This window comes from Poromitra crassiceps (genome assembly GCF_964638095.1).
Source record: "Poromitra crassiceps genome assembly, chromosome: 18".
Lineage (NCBI taxonomy): Eukaryota > Metazoa > Chordata > Actinopteri > Beryciformes > Melamphaidae > Poromitra > Poromitra crassiceps.
Window position 1 is genome coordinate 2,233,148 of NC_139636.1, and position 8,244 is coordinate 2,241,391.

The 8,244-nt window shown below is 42.0% G+C and overlaps 1 protein-coding gene across 4 annotated transcripts in view; it reads right to left on the minus strand.

The window, feature by feature from the left end:
• The window catches only part of tjp1b (tight junction protein 1b), a 77,662-nt gene extending 71,876 nt beyond the window's left edge, over positions 1 to 5,786 (minus strand). For all 4 annotated transcript variants that reach the window (XM_083654569.1, XM_083654571.1, XM_083654570.1 and 1 more), the window contains exon 1: positions 5,688 to 5,786. The gene's annotated coding sequence lies outside the window, so the exon portion shown is untranslated. The remainder of the gene's footprint in view (positions 1 to 5,687) is intronic.
• Between the last annotated feature and the right edge of the window lie 2,458 nt (positions 5,787 to 8,244).

Below are 8,244 nucleotides of genomic sequence, written 5' to 3' on the forward strand. Positions count from 1 at the left end.
AGCAGACTTGATATATGGTTAAAGTACTGCAGCAGACTTGATATATGGTGAAAGTACTGCAGCAGACTTGATATATGGTGAAAGTACTGCAGCAGACTTGATATATGGTGAAAGTACTGCAGCAGACTTGATATATGGTTAAAGTACTGCAGCAGACTTGATATATGGTTAAAGTACTGCAGCAGACTTGATATATGGTTAAAGTACTGCAGCAGACTTGATATATGGGGAAAGTACTGCAGCAGACTTGATATATGATGAAAGTACTGCAGCAGACTTGATATATGGTGAAAGTACTGCAGCAGACTTGATATATGGTGAAAGTACTGCAGCAGACTTGATATATGGTGAAAGTACTGCAGCAGACTTGATATATGGTGAAAGTACTGCAGCAGACTTGATATATGGTGAAAGTACTGCAGCATACTTGATATATGGTGAAAGTACTGCAGCATACTTGATATATGGTGAAAGTACTGCAGCAGACTTGATATATGGTGAAAGTACTGCAGCATACTTGATATATGGTGAAAGTACTGCAGCAGACTTGATATATGGTGAAAGTACTGCAGCAGACTTGATATATGGTGAAAGTACTGCAGCAGACTTGATATATGGTGAAAGTACTGCAGCAGACTTGATATATGGTGAAAGTACTGCAGCAGACTTGATATATGGTGAAAGTACTGCAGCAGACTTGATATATGGTGAAAGTACTGCAGCAGACTTGATATATGGTGAAAGTACTGCAGCAGACTTGATATATGGTTAAAGTACTGCAGCAGACTTGATATATGGTGAAAGTACTGCAGCAGACTTGATATATGGTGAAAGTACTGCAGCAGACTTGATATAGCTATAGGTCTTTCCAGTGTTTGTTTTGAGATATTAATCCCTCAGGAAGTAAAGGACCAATTATGATGCTTCTGGTAGACCTTGGCTGACAGGCAAGGGAAGAGCAGAAATTATTTTCATTCTGTACCCGAACCTGATTTCTGTAAAATTCATCTAAGGAAAATGGGATGAACAAGATAGCAATGAAATAATGCATGCCTGTTATGGCGAATGTACTTTTCTTTTTAAAAACTGCACTCCGAGACCAAACCATCTGTCCCAACCCCTTCTGCTTTAACCTCTTCTGGTTTATGAATGAGATGAGATGGTCTCTCGGTGTTCCTTGAGCAGAGTTGAATGAGTCAAATGTTACCTGCTTGGTGGCTGGTGCCAATTTTGGACCCTGTTTGCAACCACAGACACATTTTAGTTTAAATCACAACTAGAGATGCTGCGATCCGATCATGTGATCAGATATAGGCGCGATATCAGCCAAAAAACATGGATCGGATCGGATTCCAGCGAAAATGACCGATCCAAGGCTCCGATATAAGCACTCCATTCCATGACTCCGCTCCAGGATTTCTATCCAGCATGCAGCACACTGAGGCCGCGTTGAGCCTAGGATGGCCAGGGCCAAAACGTTGTCTTGCTTCAACATACATCGCATCGCATAAACCATTTCCACCCGCAGGTTTGAGGAGTAGCTAACATAAACGTCAGATAAATACTCTCTATAGGCTAACGTTACCCACTGAGGCAGCTAACATGGCTAATTAGCTAGCTAACACCAGCTATCTTTCTCCTCTAAACTAACGTTAACGACACGTAGTTGACTGAGCGAACGGCGCTGTACAGCAGGTCGTTATCAAAACGTATTGCACTGAAGAGAAGTAACATTAGAAAATGACAAAAGACTCCTCCAATCTGGCAGTGGAAATGTATGCACAAACTTTGTGTGTGTGTGTGTGAGAGACAGAAACAGGGAGTGAGAGAGTGAGAGAGAGAGGGACAGGGCTGTGTGTGTATGTGTCCTGTGTGAGACAGAGTGGGGGTGTATGTGTGAGGAAACAATCATTATTTGTGTCCATCCATTACAAAATAAGTGTGTATTTGATTGTTATGTTTTAGTTTTACATAAAATTAATTAGATGAACTAAATCGTTTACATACTATATTACCAAAGCACACACATACATACCTAACCCTAAAAATGTTTGTTGCCTGCTAGCTATCAGACAGCATAGAGAGGCTTAAATATGTGCTGTATCCGTATCGGATCGAAATCGGTATCGAATCGGGTATCGAAATTTGATCGGAATCGGATCGGTTTTGAGGCTAAAATATCGGAATCGGATCGGAATTGAAAAATCTCGATCGCAGCATCTCTAATCACAACTGAAAACAATGCATTCTTCTTTGTCTTTTTTACTGGCTAGTCTTAAAAAAAAATCTGAATCACATCACCGAAAAACAATCTGATTTGAGCTTTTGATTTCTCTGGATCATTTTCCACAAAAAGACCCAACTCCAATACGCACTCAGGAATCATCATGGCTATTTGTGAGCAGGGTGGGTCTATTTTTGAGAGGGGAGTCAGTGATCATAGCCAGAGCCTGAGAGTCTGTCTCACGCTCACACATGGAAATCAGCTCCTGAACTCAATCAGCCCAGTGGAAGTTATCAGTGCCCCACACAGAGCACACACACAGGGCAGGAATGTGCTGATAAGCAGCGCCGTCTTCCCTGCACCTCCCTCACTGAGAGAGGTGCAGACAAAGGGGCCAATGAAAAACATGGACGATAAGGGATGTTTCTGCACCGGACGAAAAAGGAGCTTCATGCTGAAACGTGATTGATTGGAGATGTTGCAGGCCTCTTCTCCCTGATAATTCCACACCTCTTTCAAGTAGGGATTTACGGCGGACTTGATTTATACAAGGCTTCTGTGTCACTGGAGCTATAACCCTAATGTAAACGTGCCATTTGTTAACACAGAAAGACCTACTATGGCGACATGGACTTTAATTTTATTTTTATTTTTATAAGCCTGTTTGCTGCTGGGGAGTCTTAGCTTGGTCATACATCAGAGCATTTGACCTTTCAATGGCTGAGGCGCCCATCAATCAACTTCCCCATTACAGAAAAAAACTCTTCAAGGATGAGAGAAGAATATACTTAACCAACCACCACCACGAGTAGCCCGTATAGGCCTATATAACGCATATATAACCTAAACATTTAAAGTCTTACCAACAAAAAGTCTGTGATTGGGCCTATCATCAGTGGGTATATTTCATTAAATTGTATCTGAGATAGTCTTGGCTGGGAAGAGTAACAAAAAACAACTTTTATTCTATGATCACTTAGTGTTGAGTGGTGAGCATTTGATGTCAGCATGGAGGGGAAGCGTAGCTCTCCTGCAGCAACAGTTGTCAACTTGTCATATAATTAATTTGGTGCCATTATTGCTACGGGAAAGTACATTAACAGAGATATTAAATTGGGTTGCAGTGCAGAATACCAAAGCCTCAAACTAATTAATATTCATGATATCAAGTGGGGTGATAAAAAAAATAGGTAATGAACAGAAATGATCATCATCTCACTCTGAAGTCAAGTCTTCAGTAGACAGATATTTCACAATGGTCCTAATGGTATAAATGAATCAATAAAATAAAGCATAGATACTTTAGAATAGTGCAGAATAACCCATAATGTAGGCCCTCTTCTTTAGGCCTTGCTTTGTCATGTCATGTCATGTCATGTCATGTGACACTGTTGGTACTAAAAAGCTTCTTTGCCATTCCACTGCATTGTTCTCCAGCTCCCTAATTAGTGTATTCCTCCCATCAAGTACCTTGACCCCTTTTATATCAATACCATAGCCCAATTGCTTAGAAGTTCATCTGCATCATGCCAATGGGACACTCTTGAACCAACCTGGACTGCATGAAATCTGAGTTTGAGGAAAAATGCAGAAAACTTCCTTTCTCCACTGAACCATGCGTTAAATGTGAGTCTATCAGTAGTAAGCCTGTTGTCATCTAGGTCTGTCATAACCTGCATCTGTGCTCGACACAGATTCTCCTATCCTCTTGGGTAGGCAAAATATCATCCATCCTTCCAAAATCACCACGATTCAGCTGACCGTTGTTCCCATGACAGCTTAGGGCAACATGATTTACAGGTCAACATGTACCGTATAACAGTAAACAGTATGGCTGCCCTTGAGCTGTTCTACTACTGAGGCAACAAGCTTACCAGCAGTATTCCTTGCACACCACTGCAATTTGAATTCCTCCAAAACCTGGCAATTGAGATGTGCACTGAAACATCTCTGCTCTGCCCCCAACATGTATATATTGCCATTTAAAATACCTTCTATCTTGAGGTCAGTGATGACATGTTTATTGTTCCACAACAGCACTAACTAAAACAACAAAACAAATAATTTGTTCTTTCAACTGTTTACTTATTGACCAAACAACAAAACAAATAATTTGCTCTTTCAACTGTTTACTTATTGACCAAACAACAAAATAAATAATTTGTTCTTTCAACTGTTTACTTATTGACCAAACAACAAAATAAATAATTTGCTCTTTCAACTGTTTACTTATTGACCAAACAACAAAAGAAATAATTTGGTCTTTCAACTGTTTACTTATTGACCAATATATATTTGACATATATTATATAATTGGTCAACAGAACTAGACACACAATATCTATGACAAAAACGAATTCCATCAATCGATGTCAGCATACACCTTAATTGCACTTTTAAAAAGACAGGCTATCAGCTATCAGTGTCCCAAACAAGATAAGTAAGCATCTCCATGTATACTGTACTGTTAGTTTACAGCACATACAGGCACAGCTAGACACGCATTCACTAAACAAACGATATCCGCACCACGCACGATGCGTCTATCAATATTCAACAGGTGACGACATGGTGCTTTTGCTCATGTTAGCTGCCTGTCCATCTGTTGGTATGGAAACGAGCTAACCTTACCAATATAGCTAGCTAACGCTAGCTCAGGGTAACTCAAGCAAACTGTTAGTGGACCGGCCGGCAAGACCACACACCCAGCTGGCATGACAGTGCTGGAGGACAGCTGGACAGCTAGAGACATCGGGTAGGCAGGTACTTCACTGCCACCAGATTACTGTTGGCTAACCAGCAAATGTGAGCTAACTGCTACCTAGCTGGATAGCTTTACTAACCGCCCATCAAAACAAGGAGAGACATGGTGTATGACCTTCCATTAATTTAGAAAAATTGTATCGTAATTTTAGTAACTGACCTTTATGTTACCACTCCCTGCTTGGCTCATGCAGTCTGACCACTGCATGATCCCATGCCCCCTTTCTGCTACTGATACCCTCTTGGTCAAATCAACCCTGGCTGGCCGACATTTTGTTCAGAAGCTAACGCTCTTCCTAGCTACCTGGCAGCGCGCACTTGACATGAACAACCCGTCTACCCAGTGACAGCTTCATCGCAAGGCATTTCATGATCAAGATTTTATTGAACGGCTTTTGTAAACCCCTGTAAAACGAATGCAGCGGATGTCGATACAATGTTTCCAGCCAGTAAATAACATGACAACGTCGTTAGCCTGTAAGTTTACTCTAGCTAGACAGCTAGCATCGAAGCGTTAGCATAGCGCATACATTCAGCTGGCTAGCACTGAGGTAACGTTAGCTACATCGGCTTGGCTTGCCCCTGCACCGTTAGCACACTCGCTTGTAACCGCAGAGGGACAGACAACAACAAGTCAGCCTCTTCCGCTGGTGAAAAAACTTTCCCGAATACTCACAGACGACTCAAGAAAGCCATTCACCTTCGCAAAGCAACGGTCCTCACGGCGTGTGTCTGAAAATCTGATGGAAAAGGAATGAATTGGTCTTCCTGGTGCCGCCGCACTGCAATAGCAGGCAGTGGATGCCTTCCCCCCCTCTGCTCGTTCACTTCGGTTTCCTTCACAGCCGCGGTGACAGTGACAGGTTCACTTGGAGCAAACCATTTGGTTTTGTCCGAGGGGGGAGCGGAGAGGCGGTGGGCAGTCCACCGCAGCCGCAGCAGCACTACCCAGCCAGCAGCATCAAGCGCCATTCCGCTGAGAGCACTGAGCAGAGCGAGCGGTCGTCGACTCGACAGTGAGTGAACATACACTGATACAGCTTTATCATGCCCAGTGAACACATTAGGTCCTATTACCTTTTTCAATTGCACTGATTAATGAGAGCAATCCTAATACATTCTAGAACAGTGATTCCCAACCTGTGGTCCGCGGCCCCCTGGTGGGCCGCGAAGGTATTGCAAGTGGGCCGCCAAATCATTTCCAAAAAAGTATGATTTTTGAAAGAAAAAAAAATCAAATTTTTTTTTTTTTTCAATTTCTTTTTTTGAAAGATTTTGAAAAATCATACTTGAAAAAGTATGATTTTTGTTTCTTTGATGTTATTGCTTTTGCTTGAATTGAAGTTTCATCTTTACATCATCTTTATATTGGGTTTGTGTTTATTTGTAAGCCTATCGATTTAATGGGCTTTCTTCTGATATTTGGATTTTGTTTGGATCTGATATTGGATGTCAAATTGTTATGAGAATGCATTTTTCCATTGTTGAAGGATACCGTTATTTATTAACACATTCACTGCCAGCCTTTTTTTTTTTACTGTAGGTAGCTTTTGCCAGAGGGTTTTTTTGAGGATTCTGGCTCATTTTACAAGAGCCAAGGATAATTTTCTGCTTGGAGTTTGTCAACACAAAGTTCACAAAAGTACTAATAGAATGTGTGCTTTCTCTGTCTAAAAGAGTTAGTTTGTAGAGTTAGTAGTTATGTAGATATTAGCCGTTGAGTACAGCATGGTTTCAGCGTCTGAGACAAAAAGCTGAGATAATCGCAGTTTTGTGAAATTCAATATCAAACAGTCACTTTAACCATTTATTTTTGGCATCAGTGAGACATCAGACATAAACAATATAGTTCTGAACAGTAATTTCCTCCATAGCAGCACCCGCACCCCCTCTCCTTACAACTCCTCCCTCCGTGGGCGTGTCTGGTGGATTTCAGCAGCGTTTGTCAGTCACAAGCCAGTCTCTCCTGCCTGTCTGAGCAGTGAGCAGCAGCCTCTCTCTCTGGCGGCCCCTCGTCGGCGAGCGTGGATGTGGCTTAATCCGTTCTTGGATTTTCGGTTGAGAGCTTTGACGAAGCCTTGTGTGACTCTAGGCTTATGCTGCGCGCTTCAAAGTGTGCTTTCCACCCAGTCCACCTGTGGAAGCCCCCACCGCCGTGCGCCCGTGTGAAAGGTTTTCGCCTACAGTATGAGAATGAGGCTCGTTCGCTTCTGGGTCCTCGGTTGAGCTCAGCTGGAATGCGTGCGTTTCTGGCCAAACAACACTCAATAGTCTGAGCACCGTCGCCACTCAGTGGGTCGGCGGAATGGATTGCACACGCCCGGCGGCTCTAACAGTATAATAGAAGATGCAAAAGGGCCAGATCAACGATCCACCGTCAAAAAAAAAAAAACGATTTTTTTGACGTATCCATACGTCGCTGGCAGTAAACGGTTGGATTCTGCTTGACGTATCAGTACGTCGTTGGCAGTTAACGTGTTAATCATTTGTTAATTAGCCTGTTACAGACAGCCCCTTGCTTGTCATTTCTGACATCTGTGTGGTGCTGATGGACAGCTCCTTGAATGATTGGTGTGTGTGTGTGTGTGTGTGTGTGTGTGTGTGTGTGTGTGTGTGTGTGTGTGTGTGTGTGTGTGCGTGTGTGTGTGTATGTGTGTGTGTGTGTGGACAGCTCCTTGAAAACTGTAATACTGAAGGTGTTGCAACATGTTACAGGTGCTGTGTTAGTGACTGTGGAGCTTCCAACATGTTTCTCCTGTATTCAGTTCAGTCCTTTATGTTCAATTTTCAATAAAAAAGTGCTCTGAGAACGCATTATATGGCCTTTGTATTTATGGGGTCGGAGGTGGGCCGCGAACATTTTTGAGACATAAAAGTGGGCCCTGAGTTGGAAAAGGTTGGGAACCACTGTTCTAGAAGGATTAACCATATTAATATAGCAAAAGGACAAGTCCATGCAGATTTTTTTTATTATTATAATAGCCTAATAATAATACCATAAAGTACTAAAGGTCACTGACTGAATATTTATGCTGCAAATCTATAGGAATAATATTATAGGAGTATTGTTAATAGATGTTATGGTTTAATTGGCTATAGCAGTCAAGTGGGCTCTTTTTCATTCAATCTATCTGTAACAAAAACGCCTTCTAGCCTACTTCTATGTTGATTGACTGATCGATCGACCGAAAAGAAACTAAAATAATTTCAAAAAGGATAGGCACACTATGACTTTAGACCTCAAGCTTTTAAACTGG